The sequence below is a fragment of the Balaenoptera borealis genome, assembly GCF_965194805.1.
Source record: "Balaenoptera borealis genome assembly, chromosome: 8".
NCBI classification, from domain to species: domain Eukaryota; kingdom Metazoa; phylum Chordata; class Mammalia; order Artiodactyla; family Balaenopteridae; genus Balaenoptera; species Balaenoptera borealis.
This window is the reverse complement of record NC_138865.1, coordinates 50206434-50228166: the sequence shown is the minus strand read 5'-3', so window position 1 is coordinate 50228166 and position 21733 is coordinate 50206434. Positions and strand designations below refer to the sequence as shown.

Genomic DNA, 21733 nt, shown 5'->3' with positions numbered 1-21733 from the left:
TTGCTAGTATTTTGTTCAGGATTTTGCATCTATATTCATCAGTGATATTTGTCTGTAATCTTCTTTTTTTTGTAGTATCTTTTTCTGGTTTTGGTATCAGGGTGATGGTAGCCTCATAGAATGAGTTTGGGAGTGTTCCTTCCTCTGCAATTTTTTGGAAGAGTTTGAGAAGGATGGGTGTTAGCTCTTCTCTAAATGTTTGATAGAATTCACCTGTGAAGCCATCTGGTCCTGGACTTCTGTTTGTTGGAAGATTTTTAATCACAGTTTCAATTTCATTACTTGTGATTGGTCTGTTCATATTTTCTATTTCTTCCTGGTTCAGTCTTGGAAGGTTATGCCTTTCTAAGAATTTGTCCATTTCTTCCAGGTTGTCCAATTTATTGGCATAGAGTTGCTTGTAGTAGTCTCTTAGGATGCTTTGTATTTCTGCCGTGTCTGTTGTAACTTCTTTTTCATTTCCAATTTTATTGATTTGAGTCCTCTCCCTCTTTTTCTTGATGAGTCTGGCTAATGGCTTATCAATTTTGTTTATCTTCTCAAAGAACCAGCTTTTAGTTTTATTGATCTTTGCTATTGTTTTCTTTGTTTCTATTTCATTTAATTCCGGTCTGATCTTTATAATTTCTTTCCTTCTGCTAACTTTGGGTTTTGTTTGTTCTTCTTTCTCTAGTTCCTTTAGGTGTAAGGTTAGATTGTTTATTTGAGATTTTTCTTGTTTCTTGAGGTAGGCTTGTATAGCTATAAACTTCCCTCTTAGGACTGCTTTTGCTACATCCCATAGGTTTTGGATTGTCGTGTTTTCATTGTCATTTGTCTCTAGGTATTTTTTGATTTCTTCTTTGATTTCTTCAATGATCTCTTGGTTATTTAGTAATGTATTGTTTAACCGCCATGTGTTTGTGTTTTTTACGTTTTTTTCCCTGTAATTGATTTCTAATCTCATAGCATTGTGGTCAGAAAAGATGCTTGATATAATTTCAATTTTCTTAAATTTACTGAGGCTTGATTTGTTACCCAAGATGTGATTTATCCTGGAGAATGTTCCGTGCGCACTAGAGAAGAAAGTGTAATCTGCTGTTTTTGGATGGAATGTCCTATAAATATCAATTAAATCTATCTGGTCTATTGTGTCATTTAAAGCTTCTGTTTCCTTATTTATTTTCATTTTGGATGATCTGTCCATTGGTGTAAGTGAGGTGTTAAAGTCCCCCACTATTACTGTGTTACTGTTGATTTCCTCTTTTATAGCTGTTAGCAGTTGCCTTATGTATTGAGGTGCTCCTGTGTTGGGTGCATATATATTTATAATTGTTATATCTTCTTCTTGGATTGATCCCTTGATCATTATGTAGTGTCCTTCCTTGTCTCTTGTAACATTCTTTATTTTAAAGTCTCTTTTATCTGATACGAGTATTGCTACTCCAGCTTTCTTTTGATTTCCATTTGCATGGAATATCTTTTTCCATCCCTTCACTTTCAGTCTGTATGTGTCCCTAGGTCTGAAATGGGTCTCTTGTAGATGGCATATATATGGGTCTTGTTTTCTTATCCATTCAGCGAGCCTGTGTCTTTTGGTTGGAGCATTTAATCCATTCACGTTTAAGGTGATTATTGATATGTATGTTCCTATGACCATTTTCGTAATTGTTTTGGGTTTGTTTTTGTAGGTCCTTTTCTTCTCTTGTGTTTCCCACTTAGAGAAGTTCCTTTAGCATTTGTTGTAGAGCTGGTTTGGTGGTGCTGAATTCTCTTAGCTTTTGCTTGTCTGTAAAGCTTTTGATTTCTCCATCGAATGTGAATGAGATCCTTGCTGGGTAGAGTAATCTTGGTTGTAGGTTCTTCCCTTTCATCACTTTAAGTATATCATGCCACTCCCTTCTGGCTTGTAGAGTTTCTGCTGAGAAATCAGCTGTTAACCTTATGGGAGTTCCCTTGTATGTTGTCATTTTTCCCTTGCTGCTTTCAGTAATTTTTCTTCATCTTTAATTTTTGCCAATTTGATTACTGTGTGTCTCAGTGTGTTTCTCCTTGGGTTTATCCTGTATGGGACTCTCTGTGCTTCCTGGAGTTGGGTGGCTATTTCCTTTCCCATGTTAGGGAAGTTTTCGACTATAATCTCTTCAAATATTTTCTCTGGTCCTTTCTCTCTCTCTTCTCCTTCTGGGACTCCTATAATACGATTGTTGTTGCATTTAATGTTGTCCCAGTGGTCTCTTAGGCTGTCTTCATTTCTTTTCATTCTTTTTTCTTTATTCTGTTCCACAGCAGTGAATTCCACCATTCTGTCTTCCAGGTCACTTATCCATTCTTCTGCCTCAGTTATTCTGCTATTGATTCCTTCTAGTATAGTTTTCATTTCAGTTACCGTATTGTTCATCTCTATTTGTTCTTTAATTCTTCTAGGTCTTTGATAAACATTTCTTGCATCTTCTCAATCTTTGCCTCCATTCTTTTTCTGAGGTCCTGGATCATCTTCACTATCATTATTCTGAATTCTTTTTCTGGAAGGTTGCCTATCTCCACTTCATTTAGTTGTTTTTCTGGGGTTTTATCTTGTTCCTTCATCTGGTACATAGCCCTCTGCCTTTTCATCTTGTCTGTCTTTCTGTGAATGTGGTTTTTGTTCCACAGGCTGCAGGATTGTAGTTCTTCTTGCTTCTCTAAATAAGATTTTATATATATAAAATATATATGTATATATATTTTCCTGCAAGAGGAAAGACCAATGAACACACTAATTGAAGTTCTCTTTGTTTGCCAACTTTTTATTTAATTGAAAGCAGCATGATTCCTTGTCCCCCCAGTACCTCAAACAATTGCTGGCATGTAATAGTGCTAATTACTTGTATGAATGAATGAATGTTCTAGTGAGATGTGACATTTTCACCATTTCCATTCACTGTACTCTAAATCTTCCATTATTATCTGTATTCAAGTTTCCCATTTTCTATGAAGGCATGTTTCTTCTTATTCTTTAACTCAGTGGTTCTCTTTCTTTGAACCTTGGCATGTACCATCTTTACAACTTATTTGGCTTTACATTTTTTTATACACCTAGAAATTACAGTAATTTAGTTTTATAAGCTTCTGGGAATTTATCATGAAGGCAAATTAAAAAACATTAGGCAGACTCTTTTGGAAGATGCTCGTTGCATTGCCATTTTTAAGAGTGAAGCTGCTGCGTCCTGCTTTACCAGTTTAAGAGTACAAAATAAGGTCAAATTTCCTGTAAACATTCACATCCAGCGAACCTGAGCTGCTGTACTGCTTCCTCTTCCCAGACCTCCTCTCTCAAGTTAAGTTCAAGGTCTCCAGGAATATTTATTTAGTCCAAAGTATTTGTTATTATAACTTCACTGAAAAAGACCTGTAAAAAATCTATTTACCTCATCAAAGGACCTGTTCTCTGTGGCTGATACTGCTGTCACTGTGATAATGGAGTTACTTCTGAAAATACGAAGTCCAAAATCACGACCTTGAACACTGCTGGAATCATCAAGACAAACAAGGAACCCAGCTGTTGCCAATTTGGCAATTGTTTCTTCGTGTGCAGGGAGAGAAGACACTTCTTCCTATAATGTGTTTGCTTCACATCAAAGTAGGTATTGGTTCCCAGACATTACAATTCTTAGTGACCGGCTCATTCAGCGCATATACCCAGCTGTTATTCTGAAGGCACATTATAGTGGCTGTGCCAGTATCAGCCAAACACTGCAGAACCAGCCCTTCCCTACAACATTCTAGAGCCTGAGGTTGGCCTCGTTTGCTAGTGCAGAGTATCACATTTTTTTTCTAGGAGATTTTCTCTTGGGACACCTATACTTTCTCATGAAGGCAGATTCCATTAACATTAAACTTCCTAGGGAAAGATTCTTCTTTTTTTTTTTTTAACATCTTTATTGGAGTATAATTGCTTTACAATGGTGTGTTAGTTTCTGCTGTATAACAAGGTGAATCAGCTATACATATACATATATCCCCATATCTCCTCCCTCTTGCATCTCCCTCCCACCCTCCCTATCCCACCCCTCTAGGTGGTCGCAAAGCACTGAGCTGATCTCCCTGTGCTATGCAGCTGCTTCCCACTAGCTACCGGTTTTAGATTTGGTAGTGTATATATGTATATGCCACTCTCTCACTTTGCCATAAAAAGAAATGAAATTGAGTTATTTGTAGTGAGGTGGATGGACCTAGAGTCTGTCATACAGAGTGAAGCAAGTCAGAAAGAGAAAAACAAATACCGTATGCTAACACATATATATAGAATCTAAAAAAAAAGAAAAAAAAAAAAAAGAAAAATGGTCATGAAGAACCTAGGGGCAGGACAGGAATAAAGACACAGACCTACTAGAGAATGGACTTGAGGACACGGGGAGGGGGAAGGGTAAGCTGGGACACAGTGAGATTCTTCTTTTAAAAGACTTGTTGTTCCTACATAAAGTTTTAGAGCACCTGGCTTTGTGGGAGAGAAGTGCTGCCTAATTCCAGCAATTACTTGTATTTAAAATCCTAGAAACTCATACATTTAAAAAAATCTGCAATATTCTTGGGTGGGTTGCTTCCTGCTTTATGTTGTAAACTGAAGTGTCACTCATTTTACCCTCCCCAAACCGAGGTTCTCTCTAAGATAACTGATATGTTCACCAAGGAACTCCTAACAACTTTTATAGGATATTTTTCTCTCTTAAAAATTATAGACTGCCTCACTGAGCACACAGCTACAAGGTGGAAATATTCAAAGGTCTAAAAATAGAGTAATGACTAAGAAAAATGGTTGGTATACTTATTCAATTGGACATTATGCAGGCATTAAAATCAAGGTTATGAAGACTATATAATTATATTAAATATGCCTATGAGTTGCTAAATGACAAAAGCAGAGGCAAGTCAAAAACTTGAATATGTACTTGTATGTTTGCTCTATATGTATATATCTATTCCTAGTCTACAAGATATATAACCACTCTGTCATGCCCTTAATTTTTGGAAGGGTATACAGTCCATTGCTGGAAAGTCTTAAATGATCAAATACACACACATTGGCCAGAGAATGGTGCAATACAGTTCTTTGCTTTTTGCCTCAAGTCATTTTTAGGTTCATTATGAGTTCATTTGGATGGAGATCAAGGAGTCTATTGTGTCCTGGCTGCTCTCTTCTCCCCCTCACTTAATGTCCCTTTGTCTTTACCCTTTGGCTGTTCCCTCATGGTTAGACTTTTTCCTCTTGGCCCTTAGAATCCATTCAGTTTGTTTTTTCATAAAGCTGGTGTGTGTGTGTGTGTGTGTGTGTGTGTGTGTAAGTGACACAGGTCAGTCCTGCCTCATGGATAGGCATCCACAGACAAAGAAACCTTCTAAATAACTAAGAGGAAGGGGCTCGTAGAATGTCATTGTTCTCTTTGTCTCTCTTCTTCTTCTATTTTGCTAATATGATCTGAGTCTCATAATGAGATGACCACTTGCTTTTCTTTAAAAATGAAGTGATGCAAGAAGGAAACTCTACCTACCTATGTTTAGGAGGATGGGACCAGAAGGGAATCTTACCAAAAGATTTATGGTGCTTTTATTAGAGTGGCGTATTGCATTTAGTTTTTTCCATTTTTTCCCTAATTTCCAAAGTGCATATAATGGGTTATAATACTTTACAATATAATAAGGAATTATGAAAACAGTGGATGAAGACACTTCTTAGTTTATTGATTAGGAAGTTGAATTCCAGTTCAGGTAAGTGAGGTGTCCAAGAAAAACTAGTGAGTAGCAGAACCAGGACTAACACCAGGGAGGAGCTATATTCTTGTGGAAGGCAGATAAGCATTGATGACACAACTAAATTCTTAAAATGGGTCCACCATCTTCCAGCTGCGTTACCTAGGGAAGTCTTTTGCTCTCTTGGATCCTCAGTTTCCTCATTTATAAAATGGGGATAACTGGTTGGATTGTGATTTCCACAGGCTTTACACATGATAGGACATGTTAAGTACATAGCACAGCAAAACAGAGGAGGCCTGAAGCCATGCCAGCTTTCCTCTCCCGGTTGCCAGCTGCCCGTATGAGGCCTGAGCTCCGGCCAGTTGCCCGCCTCTTTGCGTCACTAGCGCCATGGCTCTCAGCAATGCCGATGTGCAGAAGCAGGTTAAGCACACAATGGCTTTTATGGCTTTTATTGAACAAGAAGCCAATGAGGAAGCAGAAGAAATAGACGTGAAGGCAGAGGAAGAGTTCAACATTGAGAAAGGTTGTCTTGTGCAAACCCAAAGACTGAAGACTGTGGAATACTATGAGAAGAAAGAAAAGCAGATTGAGCAACAAGAAAATTCTGGTGTCCAGTGTGATAAACCAAGTGAGGCTCGAAGTCCTCAGAGCAAGAGATGGATGATCTTATCACAGACCTACTAAATGAAGCAAAACATAGACTCAGCAAAAGGGTAAAAGATGCAACCAGGTACCAAGTACTGTTGGATGGAATGGTCCTCCAGGGTTTGTACCAGTTGTTGGAGCCCGGAATGATTGTTCGTTGCAGGAAATAAGATTTCCCTCTGGTGAAGCCTGCAGTGCAAATCCGTATGTACAAAATCGCCACGGAAAGAGATGTTGATGTCCAGATTGATCAGGAGGCCTACCTGCCTGAGGAAATAGCTGGCGAGGTTGAGATCTATAATGGGGATCGCAAAATCAAGGTTTCCAATACTCTCAAAAGCTGGCTGGACCTCATAGCCCAGTAGATGATGCCAGAAGCGTGGGGAGCCTTGTTTGGTGCAAACGCCAACAGGAAGTTTTTGGACTATGCCTGCGGGAGGTGGTGTCCATCCACTGCTGTGACGTGGACACTTCTGACATTTGAAGAAACAAGATGACCTGTATAGCTTCCTCCTTGCTGTTCTCATATTCTGTATTTATCAGTGGATACCCTTTATTAGCTAACGCCCCTGGCTGATTGGTAGCAATGGGAGAGCGTCACTTAATATGATCAGGAAACCTTCCTCTAGCTTATCTGACAGTAACACAACTTCCCGCTGGTTCTGCAGCACGAAGGTGAGGGGTCAAATGGTGGGTGCATGAATGTCCCCGAGTCTCCTGCTCTCCTCTGGTCCAGCGTCCAGCCTGCAGAGGGGCGGTGTGTGGTGGGCTCTAGGGTCAGGTCACCGCTCTTTGGATTTCAAGTGCACGTGGGGCCGCATTCCTTCCAGCAGTAGCAGCTTCGCTGTTAGCTGTTTGGGCCTAGAAGTGTTTGTCTGTAATATGATTTAAGATCTAAGCCATGAATATGCTCTATTTATTAAAACGAAATGCATACGTGGAAAAAAAAGTATGTAACACAGATACTGTCACATAATGGGTAATCAGTAAATGTTATTTCCCTTCCTTGCCAGTTGCTCTGTTACTTGGTGCAGAGCCTTACCAGTGTACCAGCCAGCATCTTCTCTTGAGTTACTGTAGTATATTATGTTTTATTACACTTGTATACAATGCCATGTGTTGTTCACATGTTGAAGTCCTAACTGCTAGTATCTCAGAACATGACTGTATTTGGAGACAGGGCCTTTGAAGAGGAAGTTAAGTTAAAATGGGTGGGCCTTAATCCAGTCTGACTGGTGTCTCTGTAAGACAGGGACATTTGGATACATGGAGAGACACCAAGGATGCATGTGCACAGAAGAAAGACACTGTAAGGAAACAGTGAGATGGTGGCCACCTGCAAGCCAAGGAGAGAGGCCTCAAGAAAAACCCCAACCTGATGACCCCTTGATCTTGGACTTCCAGCCTCCAGAACTGTGAGAAAATAAATTTCTATTGTTTAAGCCATGCAATTTGTGATATTTTGTTATGGCACCCCTAGCAGAGTAATACACCTTCCATCTTTACATAGAAGCTAAGCTGCTTGAGGGAAAACTGCATTGCACTCATTTGTAATCAGAGCAGATAATCAACAATTTCTTGATGAATACTATGATTTTTATTAAGGATAGATTTTTATTAAGGGTATGATTTTTATTTGTTTTATATGTCTTTGATGTCTCCCATGGAGGCCCAGATATTGAGGTTACTGACAACTATAACGTGATGATGAGGATTATATATGATTTTTTTTTTCTCTTGCAAATAGCGATGAGAATTGTCCCTTTTATGAAGTCATAGGAGTAAATGCAATTAAAGATGAAAAGATTATTCCTGGTTGCCTGTCTAGACATAGGAAGAGAGAATTAAATCTTCAAATGTAATTTCTGAAATGAGGATTAATGACCAGTAGTACATGATTCCCTCATATGCTCATGACCTCATGTTGTTTGAGACTAAATGTGAGGGCTTCTCACTACCTTTGTATTAATGAATATGACTGAGTTATTGTAAATATAGTTAGGATATAACATTAACTTGTCTGTGTTGGAAGTTTGCCTTGTATTTTGCAGAGGATCAAAAAACAGGTAATCATAAAAGAGAAAGTCAAAGGGTTTTTTACTGAGTTTTAAAAATTACATTCGATTCTCATTTTCTGGGTATGGAAAATATGGGAGAAAATGAATTATCTTAATTACTTTATGGAAGGGACATCAAGAGATGAAAAAATTTTGCAGGGTTTTCAATGTTTGCTAAGTCTGAGAGCTCAGAGGAGAATTTAGTGGTAAATGAGAAATCATCTGAACAGTAAGATAGCAAGTTTATTACTGGGAAAAATGCAGAAAATAGTTTTGAAGGAAGTGGAGGGGGTTACTTGTTTTTGAGCCAACATGATCTTTGTTCCCTTAGCACATACCTGTATACACACATGCATACACAGAAGGAATAGTTTTCTAATGTCTTGTCATTATCATAATCTACTGAATAATCTTTGGATGTTAATTAAAACCTCTGGCCCTCATTCACACATCTACAGATAAAAGGCATTAGAATACATAATCTAGAAAAACTCTAACTTACGTTTCAATTCTAGCATTCTATGACTCTTCTGTATCTGGAGGTATGGGAAAAAAGGGAGGGGATGAAAGTGATGTCACTGAAGGAGGCTACTGTTTATACTGGTTCTGCTAGTCTCCTAAAGATAGTCTCTGCCACAGGTCATTGACTGGCTTTTGAGGTCAAACACCAAGCCTTATGCTTCAAGATGACAAGGTGCTATTCACTGCTGAATTTCCAGAACTAGAAGAATACCTGCAACATAGAAGACAGTCAAAATACTTGTTGGAAGAAGGATTAATGTTTCCAGTGCCATTCTGAATCTGTGTGATCTATTATAGGGTTAACCTGCCCATATTTTTCAGGGTCATGTTGACGTATGTCTACTCAATTATTAGACATATGATTAGAGGACTAGAGAATTAGAGAAACATAATCACATGTCGCTGCTAAACTAAACAAAATGATCTGAAACAGCAGCAAAATTTTAAAGAATGTTTTATTGTTTTCTTCTCACATAGAAAACCAATAAACTTTGTTTTATCCTTCTTTTCCATCCCTTCCTTTTTTGTTTTTTGTTCTTATTTATTTTTTATCATAATATACTGTTATTAGGAACAAGATGTATTTTCTGAATATAAACTCCAGAATGAGTTTACATGAGGGCAGGGGCACTGTCTGCCTTTTTTTCATGGACCTAGCAATGCAGACTCGCAACAGTATTTATTTATTTATATTTTATTATTTTTTTAGGACGGGGCTGCAGAAAGCTCCCTGGGGCGGCTCCACTACCTGTGAGCGCGGAGCTCACGGTGGGCTGTGAGCCGAGAGTGTGAGGTGCGGGGAGGGCACTGAGGTGGGGGCTGGGGTCATGGTCAGGATGGAAGCTGTGGGTCAGAGAGACATGGCTAAGCAGTGTCCCTTTGAAGGCCTGAATGAAGCTGCAGGGAGGAGTCCTGTCCTGGAGTGGCATCTCTCCTGGCCTCTACCACCTCCTGGCTCTGTGATCTTGAGCAAGTTTCATGGCCTCAGTTCCTTCACCTTGGCCTCAACTGGGGATCTTTAAAAATGCTGATGCCTGGGCCCCACCCAGAGGGTCTAATGTAACTGCCCTGGGATGTGCGTGGGCATTGAGAACCCTGAAAGGTCCTCAGAGGGTGCTTCTGTGCCGCCAGGGCTGGGCACAAAAGTATTTGTTAAATGAATGAATGAATGCTGAAATTTATAACCATAGTAAGTGGTTATAAAAGTCATGATATTTAGCTCAGTATTCATTAGTAGTGGGGAAAGGTAGCCTGTCAAGAAGGGAGGGAGGCATGCATGTATGTATACATATATGTATGTATTTATATTTATAAAACATCAAGAGAAATACACTGATACTTCTGTTTTGACAAAACAAAAGCTCTGTATGTCAGATGATTTTCTTGGTCAAGTTCAAGGGAAGATTCTTATGAGTGAGAAAAGACAAAATTAAAAATGTTGAAACTTTTAGCTATTCTTTTGAAAAGGCTTGTTGATTTAAAAAGAGAGAATATTCTAAATATTAGCCATATGGCAAGAAAGAATTCAAGACAACAAAATTGTCTTGGAGTATGGTTTGCCTCAGACACTAGTCTTCTAGCAGGTAGCTTGGCATTGTCCTTCTCTCCTAGTTCATTATCGCCACATTTCTCTGGATGTCTGAGTTTGGTGCACACTTCCTGTGACTTAGGAGCCTGATGTCGCTGAAAAGCGATGTAAGAACAATCATCAGAATGGGAATCAGCCCAGCATTCTGACTCAGTAGGAATAAAGAGGAAATCAGCTGCCTAATGAAGCTCCTTCTCTGCCCCATGCCCTTGTGAAAAATAGCAGTTACAGTATTTCATTATGAATCTGTGTGCTTCGCTTCTCACCCTTCCTTGGTCTGAGAATCAAAGGCCATTTCTGTCATATCTCACCCTTGGAGTTCTCATCGTCACTCATGCCTTCAACTATCACCTCTATGCAGATATCTCCCTAAATCTGTATTGCAAGTCCCATCTCCCTCAGCCCTTGCTACAATCCTGCCTCCCAATGAAGCAAGTTTTATTTCTTAATTTTGCCTATTTTGACCTTATAGTTGCATGTTTTAAGAGAGTCAGAATCACAAACAATATTTTATTCTGCTTTTTCCTCAAAAATCAAATCCTTAAACCTTATGGACTGGACTTTTATATTTTACCTCTTAACAGATACACTGCAGGGACTGAGACGCTTTTAGGAGTAGGGAATGTCAGAGCCATTTGCTGGCTTCCTTTTTTATTTCCTGAATAAAAGCACTGAGTAAGTGTGACGTGTATATCACTTTAATGTTGAGACTGCAGAGTAAAATTTAAGAGATTTATTCTCTCCTCGAATTTGACTCTGAAAATAACTTGCACTAACATCAGGAACTTTGCATCCTCATCTTTGTAATTGCCTGGTTCCCCCAGTCAAATTTAAGACGTAGAAGTGATTGCAATAGAAAAAAAATATTTAAAGAATGCAAAAGAGTAGCTCTGTATTAATACATTTAAAGTTTATATTCAAAGAGCATGTTCTTGATTAAGTATGTCCAGGCACTATTTATATATCTCAGAAAATCTTAAAAATTTATATATGTCTCTGAAATTCTTAAGTTTTATAAACTACAACTTAGTCATTCTAGTCTTATATCAGCACTTACTGAGATATCTCCATGACTTACCCAAATCCCAGATTTGAAATAAAATTTCATCTATCCATCTATGATATATAAATTTAAAATGATGCATGATCCATGGTGCTGGAACTTTACTCCCGCAGGGAGTATCTTTTTCCTGAACAGGACTTTCTCATTTACAGGGTGCTTATCTCCACCACGCCTATTTTTTTTTTTTTTAAAGGAATTCCTTTATTTTTTTTTTAATTATTTATTTATTTATTTTATTATTTTTAGCTGTGTTGGGTCTTCGTTTCTGTGCAAGGGTATTCTCTAGTTGCGGCAAGCGGGGGCCACTCTTCATCGCAGTGCGCGGGCCTCTCACTATCGCGGCCTCTCTTGTTGCGGAGCACTGGTTCCAGACGCGCAGGCTCAGTAGTTGTGGCTCACGGGCCCAGTTGCTCCGCGGCATGTGGGATCTTCCCATACCAGGGCTCGTATCCGCGTCCCCTGCATTGGCAGGCAGACTCAACCACTGCGCCACCAGGGAAGCCCTCCACCACGCCTATTAATCCTCCATTAGCCTCATAGTAATACTGACAAGGAAGGGCCATGAATTTGTCTTTCTAGCCTTAAATATTCTGGAAGTGCATTTCCTCTCCTATAGCCATATAAAGGAGATCATCTCCATCACCATCTCTGTACCATAAGCATTCAGATTCTGGATTTGCCTTTGTCTAATTGCATGGTTCCTTTCTACTTCACTATGGTTGATCACATATTCTATTTCTTTATACAATATGTCACTCTGGCATCTCTCCATGAGGTATTTGCATTGCATCTATGTAGAATGAGTACCTCTTGCCATGTAGTTTGACCCTTATAACCACCAGAAACTTATAAAACTTGCCTATGGTTTAGCTTACAGACTTTATCCATCAAATATATATTTTTAAAGTATTATATTTTGTAACAAAAATCATTAAAATGTATTAAAATTGATTTTAGAATAGTTTCATGAAGATGTTTGACAAGAGTGTTTGGCAGTCTATCCAGTGAGAGACCAAAGTGAAGACTTCCTCTACATTGCTTTCTTTGGAGCCTTAGATTTTCTCTCTTGTGCTATATTTAGATGTGTGGCATGTTTAATTTTCTGCTTCCGTGCCTCACTGTGCTTCTGGTGCTTATTGTAATCTAGCTAGTGTGTCAGGCCAAAGTGTGAAGAAAACTTTAAGTTCTTACCTGAGTAAGCCAACTTACAGCAGCATGAAGACCGCCTGTGCTGGGTCCCGCTCATCCTTCTTTTCACTCATACATTTCTGACATTGCAAACAGAAGTCAACAAATTTTTTTCTCAATAAAGTAGTTCTAAAAACTTAAAGTGTTCTGCTAATTCAGCAAGAGTTGAGATGGTAGTGACATAACCAGATTAATCAGATGGTAACAACTGACAGTTAACTTTAAATATATTCAGTACAGTTCCATTCAAGGCAGGCCAATTCTGTTCAACTCATTTCAAACACACCTACTGAACACCTATATAGCCAAATACTGTATTAGGTTCTGAGTACACAGGGATAAATAAAATACACTCACTGTGTACATTCTAACAATGAGAGTAAGCATACAAACAAAATAAATTGCAATGTTGTTCAGTAAGTCGAATAATGAAATTATACGCACAATGCTGAAGTAACCAGAGTATGACATAATTAATTTTGAGGTCAGGGGAGCTATGGTGAAGTGATTCTCTACAGTACTTCCTGGAAGGAGTGATACACAAACAGGATTTTGAAAGATGCCCAAGATGTCAGGGTGGGGTCAAGTTTAGACAGAGGGAAGACCACTGGGTACCCTAGTCTAACCCCTATGACCTTGGATAAGCTCTTATGCATACAATAATGATCTTGCCTGTTTTCACATAAACACTTTTTCACTTTAGCTATTTTTTAAAAGATGAATATTTTCCTACAATTATATTAAAAACAAATTCATAAACCAAAAGACAGATGGCTTTGACTTGGGATGCTGTACTGTAATATGAACAGTATCCTCTGGATTTGTGAAATGTGGTAAGCCTGGTTTTAACCATCATTTAAGAAGACAGCAAGGAAATCAGTGGGAAATAGTAAAAATACAAAATGAGTATGAATCAAGAGGTTAATTTCCCATTCTGGCACCAAGAAGCTTTTGATTTTGGTTATATTATGCATCCTCTGAGGGTTTAAAATTTCTCATGTGTAAACTGGTGGGGTTATTATCTAGGAAATCTCTGTGGTCTCCTCTACCTTTTAAAGCATTCTCTGATTCTACAGGATGGTCAGGACAGTGAAAATAACCCAAGGGATGCAGAAGGAGTGGAGGAGTGAGCACAGCCTTTGCAGCCAGCAAATCTCAGATTGAACCCTGGCTGAACTTCATCAGGTTGAGGGATCTAGGGAGCATGGGCATCACTTCATTAGTAATTATCATTTGCAGAACACCTATTTTATAACACTGTGAAGATTAATACAATAACATGACCAGCATACCTGCAGAGTTCCTGGCGCATACTAGGTACTTAAATGTTAATTTCTATTTCCATCTTCTTTTGTTCTGATTAGTAGAAGCAAGTCAATCTCTTCTATAGGGAGCCTCAAATATTCAGGTGTTAAAGACCAATTATTCTCAGACTCATATACTGTCTTGTCCATACTATGGCCAAGACATGGTAGGATCAAGTGAAGCAGAGAAATGTATTCAGGCATCACATAGCCAGGATATTTGATACTTGATAACAGTGTTTTTTAAAAAGAGAAAGTCCTTTAACAAACTCATGCCCTAGTGACCTCGCTGCTTTTCTATCTCTCATGACCTTTTGGTTGTGCCTGATTATTAACACTGATACCATGCAACCTGACTAGTCAGCACATTTGCTGATAAAGGAGCATGTCTTACATAATAATTCGCTTGCATTTCACTTCACAGCCAAGATTTATTAACCAGGGTTTTGTTGGTAGGAGTCTTCATTTGAAAACTTGGATGCTTTTATAAGGACATACTGTACTACATTTGCAGAAAGAAAGTTTCATAAATAATATTATAAGAGGCAGTATAGGTCAGTTGGCTCCAAAATAAGCTGAACGCAGAGTCTCTAAGATCTAAGGTGGATGTTACTCCAACTCTTTTCTTCCTGGGGACGTTCTGTTTTTGTTTCATTCTCTTTGTCCATCAGTTCAAGGCCTAGTTTCACAGAAGCTTAAATCCTCTGTTTTTTGGTAGACGATTTGTGGAAGGGCACCTCTGGCTGGAATGGGAAAGATCCTTCCATTTCTTGTCAAATACTATGATAACATGTTTCTAACAACCACTTAGTAAATGTTGCTTTACTAAGGGGTTGTTAGAAACAATGACATAGCTGTCTGCTTGGTATCCTGGGAAGATCAGGGTCTTTCAGATCAGACAGATACAGGTTCAAAGATCAGCCCATCACTTAATAACTGGGACTTTCAGTGATAAGCTTATTTTCTCTGAGACTCAGTTTCCCCAGATGAGGCTAATAATAACTTCCACATGGGATGTTGTGAGGATAAATTGAGACAGTAAATGTAAAGTTCTAAGCAATATCTCTTGCATAAAGATATAGTGCTCATTAAATGGAGGCATCATAAAAATAAAAATTGAGTGCAAAGTGACAAATAAAAAGTGTTGGTCACTTCAGTGATGGTTCCAGTTCCCAAGCAAATGACTATCACATGCATCCTATAAGAATAAAGTCTTTTTTCCAAACAGGTGGTATTTCAACTCTCACTCTCTTGTTTGTTAAATAAACAACAGCAAATAAGTAACCCCCAACTAGACTTTTTAAAAAAGAGAATCTATGAGAGAATTTTTTTTTTTCAGTAGAACAGAATTTGGTAAAAGTTTTCTGGTTGCCATGTGAAAAGTAACTACTGTGAGAAGGCAGGCAGATTTTTGGACATAAGTAACAATCTTTCAGCACAGTAATAGTATGTTGCAAGCAAACATAAGAGAAGCCATTATAAAAATTGAAAAGGATGTTACTTTTCACATCTAGGGTGTGTTTTCAGGGGAACATGTTGGTATGTGTGGCCAGCATGAATATCTGTGATTATATGAATATGCTGTGATTACCTGACTGATAGTGAGCTTGCTAATGTGACTGACTGGGGTGGGGAGTGCTGGTTTGGAAAGGCAGGGATACATTGCCTTCACTGAGACAATAGGTTTTTGACCCTGCTGTACATTTCCCACAAAGTCAAATAACTGGTGATGTTGGTCTTTGAAAAAACAGCCAGTGACCTTCTATGCTAATAATCTCAATCCCAAACCTACAAAATTCTTATACACACTCCTTAGAATAGTAGTCAAAGGTATTCCACGAAAAAATAAGAAAGGGCTTCCGTCGTCAAATAAATTTGGAAATGCTGAGTGTTATGTCCCCATCGTGGATCAACACAGTATAATATAATAGCATATGAAAAACTCTGAGAAGTCCTACAGTGAAAAAAGCTAATTAATTAGGGAATGGTCCAATCATTACCTCATTTTAAACTGATGTCCTTTATCAAGAAAATTTTATAAATGTCCTCTTGAGTAAGTGATCTGGAAAACATGTTTTGGGAAATCCTGTCATTGGTACTCAGGGAAAAAAATTATATATGTGGTAATATGAAAGAGTGAGTTGCTTTGGGGAGATGGACATTTAAAATTGTGCATCTTCTGAAACGTACTCCTTGTGCTTTCTCCGTAAAGATATTTTAGAGTCATCTGTGAAGAATCTATTGTAATCTTTTTGTTTTGGCTATGACTAATTTTCTTGTACAGGGATACCTTGAAGATATTGTGGATTGAGTTCCAGACTGCCACAATAAAGCAAATATCACCATAAAGCGAGTCACATGAATCTTGTGGTTTCCCAGTACACATATAAGTTATGTTTACACTATGCTGTAGTCTGTCCAAAGTGTGAAATAGCTTTTGTCTAAAAAAACAATATACACACTTTCATTAAGAAATACTTTACTGCTAAACAATGTTAACTATCATCTGAGGCTTCAGCGAGTCATATGCTTTTTGCTGGTGGAGGGTCTTTTCTCAGTGTTGATGGCTGATGCTGACTGATCAGGGTGGTGGTAGCTGAAGGCTGGGTGGCGTGGCAACTTCTTAACATAAGACGACAATGAAGTTTGCCACATCGACTGACTCTTCCTTTCACAAAATGATTTCTCTGAAGCGTGCAATTAATTAATAGCATATTAATTAATAGCATTTGATAGCATTTTACCCACAGCAGAACTTCTTTTAAAATAGAAGCCATACAGAGTGAAGTAATTCAGAAAGAGAAAAACTAATATCGTATATTAACGCATATATGTGGAATCTAGAAAAATGGTACAGATGAACCGGTTTGTAAGGCAGAAATAGAGACACAGATGTAGAGAACAAGCGTATGGACACCAAGGGGGGACAGGGGGTGGGTGGGATGAATTGGGAGATTGGGATTGACATATATACACTAATATGTATAAAATAGATTAACTAATGAGAACCTGCTGTATAGCACAGGGAACTCCACTTCGCTGTACAGTAGAAACTAACACAGCATTGTAAAACAACTATAACCGCCCCCCCCAAAAAAAGAAGCCAATCCTCTCAAACCCTGCTGCTGCTTTATCAACAAAGTTTATGTAATATTAGAAATCTTCCGTTGTTATTCCAACCATCTATATAGCACCTTCGCCACGAATAAATTCTATCTCAAGAAACCACTTTCTTTGCTCATCCATAAGAAGCAACTCCTTATGAGATTGCAACAATTCAGTCACATCTTCAGGCTCCACTTCTAGTTCTAGTTCTCTTGCTATTTCCACCATATCTGCCTTTGTCAATGAGCAGTAAAATTTTGAAAGGAATCTTCTTTTTCTGAGCAATAGTTCTCAACAGTGGGTTGAAAATATTCAGCAAATCATGCTGTAAACAGATGTGCAGTCACCAGGCTTTGTTGTTCCATTGAGGGAGCACAGGCAGAGTAGACTTAGTAGATTAATTTTTAAGCGCCCTAGGATTTGCAGAATGGTAAGTGAGCATTGGCTTCAACTTAAAGTTGCCAGCTACATTAGCCCCTAACAAGAAAGTTGGACTGTCTTTTGAAGCCTTGAAGCCAGACATTGACTTCTCCTCTTTAGGTATGAGAGTCTTAGAAGGTATCTTCTTTCAATAGAAGACTGTTTTGTCTGCATTGAAAATCTGTTGTTTAGTGGAGCCACCCTCATTAATAATCTTAGTTAGATCTTCTGGGGAACTTGCTGCAGCATCTACATCAACACTTGCTGCTTCACCTTGCACTGTCATGTTCTGGAAATGGCTTCTTTCCTTAAACCTCATGACCCAACATCTGCTCATTTCAGACTTTTCTTCTGCAGCTTCCTCACCTCTCTCAGCCTTCAGAGAATTGAAATGAGTTAGGGCCTTGCTCTGGGTTAGGCTTTGGCTTAAGGGAATGTTGTGGCTGGTTTGACCTTCTAGCTAGACCACTAAAACTATCTCCCTATCAGCAGTAATACTGTTTCACTTTCATATCATTTATGTGTTTACTGGAGTAGCACTTTTCATTTCTTTAAAGAACTTCTCCTTTGCATTCATAACTTGGCTAGCTCTTTGGGGCAAGAGGCCTAGCTTTTGGCCTATGTCAGCTTTTGACATGCCTTCCTCACTAATCTTAATCATTTCTAGCTTTTGATTTAAAATGAGAGGCGTGTGACTCTTCCTTTCACTTGAACACTGAGAGGTCATTGTATGCTTATTAATTGGCTTAATTTCAACATTGCTGTGTCTCAGGGAATAGAAAGGCCCAAGGAGAGGAAGAGAGACAGGGGACAGCCAGTCAGCGGAGCAGTCAGAACACACAGCATTTTTTGATTAAGTTTTCTGTCTCACATGGGTACGGTTCGTGGTGCCTCAAAATAAGTACAATAGTAACATCAAAGATCACTGATCACAGATCACCATAACATATACAATAATAATGAAAAAGTTTGAAATATTATGAGAATTACCAAAATGTGACACCGAGACATGAAGTGAGCAAATGCTGTTGGGAAAATAGCACCGACAGACTTGCTGGACACAGGGTTGCCACAAACATTCAATCTGTAAAAAAATGCAGTATCTGTGAAGCTCAGTAAAGGAAAAGCACAATAAAACAAGGCCTGCGTGTACTATTGTGTTAAACAGGAATCAGTTATTTCATAATTTTATTTTGCAGATTAAGGCACCAGAGCTAGATCTCATTGTCTGATGAAATCATTTTCAGGTTTTATTCTATAGCTTTCAAGTTCTGCTGCAGCTTTCTTTTTAACTAAAAGTATTTTCTTAATTTAAGCAATTCTCCAGGATGAAGAAAACTTGTAAGCACTGTTAGTGCTTATCAGGAGTAAATGGGACTCTGGAGAGTTCTTTGAAATAGGAAACATTTGAACAGAATATCATCTTTCTTTCAGCTGTTTGTATAGATGCAATTTCTGCAATTCTATACCTCACAGCTCTAATTCCTCTTCATCTGTGTCTCAGGCTTCCATCAATAATCCTTCTGCTGAAACACATTTGACAAGAGAGGTAGAGTAGACACCCTTGCAATATCTTCTGAATGTCACTGAACAGTGATTTGTAATCGGGTTCATAAATTTTAGGAAGAAAAAAGTAAAGCTAGGTAGGGGATTCGATCCATATGAATCCAGATTGGACCAGGGTGTGGTTAGTAGCATTTTATAAAAATCATCTTTTGAATGGACAGTGGAGATTTTGTAAAACATTTAAAAAGTCTGTGATTATGTATTTCTATTGTGGGTATGTATCTACAAAATAAAACTCTTGCAGTGTACCTTAATGTATGAATGAATTGGCTGTTTTCTGGACCCAATTATATTCACCTTACACACTGTGATTTCTAATACATCTTCCCATCCTGGAAACTCTACAATACAGTTGTTATCCCATCTCATAACATTTGTATTGGAAACAAGGAACTAATCTGTACGTGTTAAGAAACTGAATTCCTGCTGCCTTTCTGAAATTCAGAAGAAATATGCTATTGCTTACAATTGTATTTATATCATTAAAAAACGGAGTAAGAAAAAACAATGAAAGATATTCTTTTTGGACAGTGAAAAATGTTAAATTAATTTTATTGATTTGGACCTTTCTGTGTATTTGGTGAAAGCTATTAAAAATTGTTCTAATTTTTTTGAACAAAATTTAAAAAATTAAATATGAAAGTCATGTAGGATATTTTTCTCTTAATTTGTACAAGAGCCCTATACTCATATTAACTTTTCATTATTTGTTTATATAGTAGCATTAGAACTTTAGGGGAAATATACTATATTTAGTATATATTTATACTATATTTAGTATATATTTATACTATATTTATCCTGGACTTTTTCCCTCAACTGTAGTATACTTATGTGTCCTGTGTACGTTTAGTTACAAAATAAAAGAATATTGTGTATTAAGCATTATTTGTAAAAGGGAATGATGAATTTATAATAACCTTTGTCTAAATATAAGGATTAGAGACATTGAAGCATATGACCATAGGCTATCACTTTACTTTCTCTAGAGCAAATTGCACTGTTTGAAGAATTCCTTTAAGCTCACAATTATAGCAGATAAGCATTATACAACTTCACAAGAATATTTATATTGACTAATGGAAAGAGGTTACTTTAAAAGTGGTGAAAGTGATGAGGCCTAAGTGCCCATTTAACATGAATTCTACATTTCCCTCTGTTGAATTTGTAGTAGTTCTTTTTCTTTCATTCAGCTCTTCAGAGATTAGAGAACTTCAGCCTGTTCTGGAAGAAGTCACTGTCGCAGTGCAAAAGGCTACTCTGCTCTCTGTGTCCATTCAGCTTTCAGCTGCCCTGAGAGCATGCCAAGTGTCAATCAGGGCTGATTGGACCCCTGTATCCAGGGAACAGGACAGAGCAACTCACCTCACCCAGGTCATCAGACCATCTCCAGATGGCAAAGAACTTCTGAAGTTAAGAACCAACTTGCTTGTGATGCAAATTAGTGACTTGAGGCTAGATGCTTCATTAATGCTCTCTCTCCCCTGAGCCACCAAGGTGTCAGAAGTTGGACTGCTTACTTTCACATTTTCTCTCTCTGTAATATGTGTTAATGACCATTTATTCTCATAGAAATGGTCCAATCAATCGCTTATGGCTAGTTAATAAACTATCAAAGCTGAGATGAAAATTACGTTTCTTCGAGAAGAAAAAAAAAACAATATTTACCTTTTCCTGTGGAAATATGTGAAAAAGTTTTGGAAAATTCTGTTATCATATGAGCTCTCTGAAGAGACTGTGATTAAAAATAATGAAAAAGGAGACATATGAGTTTCTATCCAGATCACTATTTTATTTTTTTATCCAACAAGTGATGAGAAAAATTATGCGAACCCATGCATTTGCCCTGAGTTATGATTGTATTATATTAACCTCAGCTGACAATATTCTATACTGACTTTGGCTTACTTAAAATTCTGCCTCTTGGGTATAAACACACATCTAAAATTGACTCAACTCATTTCTTTCTTGCTGAGGTCACTTTATCAGTTACTCTCAACTACTGAACTTATTTTATGTGTTCTCTTTTTTCCAATATTACATTTTCAAATTTTTGGCACCTGGGAATTTCTCTCTGTGATGTTTTTATTACTTAATTCAAGATCTGTAGTTATTATTAGCTTTTATGGCTAATAAGATGCTAAGATGAGTTAATAGGGTTTTGCTTCTTCTTTTGCTTAATATTAATGGAATGGTACTGACTACAGTGGACATTGCCCAGGCATTTGCCAGTAAAGTGGGCCCATGAAGAATGAGTTGCCTTTTTCCATAAATTATCTCAGCAGAGGAAAAATGCTTGACAGTTCCCTGTGGCTGTGATCTTTGGATTCGGGTAGCTCCTATAGTAGAATTATCTTAGCAATATCTGAGAAAGGTAGTTCCAAACTTTCACTACTAAAAAGAACAGGCACTAATAATAAATATATGGAAACAGTAAATATTTGAGTATCTATATTATGTCCATGTGGATCATTTGTTCAGTTGTTTTGCTTTTCAGTAGAATACATTAGGTCATTTAGTGCCAAAGTGTGAAACCATGGAGTGTATTTTCTGTAGGAAA

General features: G+C 37.9%; 1 pseudogene across 1 annotated transcript; it reads left to right on the top strand.

Annotated features, from left to right (window-relative positions):
• Window positions 1-637: 637 nt before the first annotated feature.
• LOC309632760 (V-type proton ATPase subunit E 1 pseudogene) lies at window positions 638-7960 on the top strand (annotated as a pseudogene). Its single transcript has one exon. The product of its transcript is annotated as a V-type proton ATPase subunit E 1 pseudogene (transcript).
• Window positions 7961-21733: the final 13773 nt, after the last annotated feature.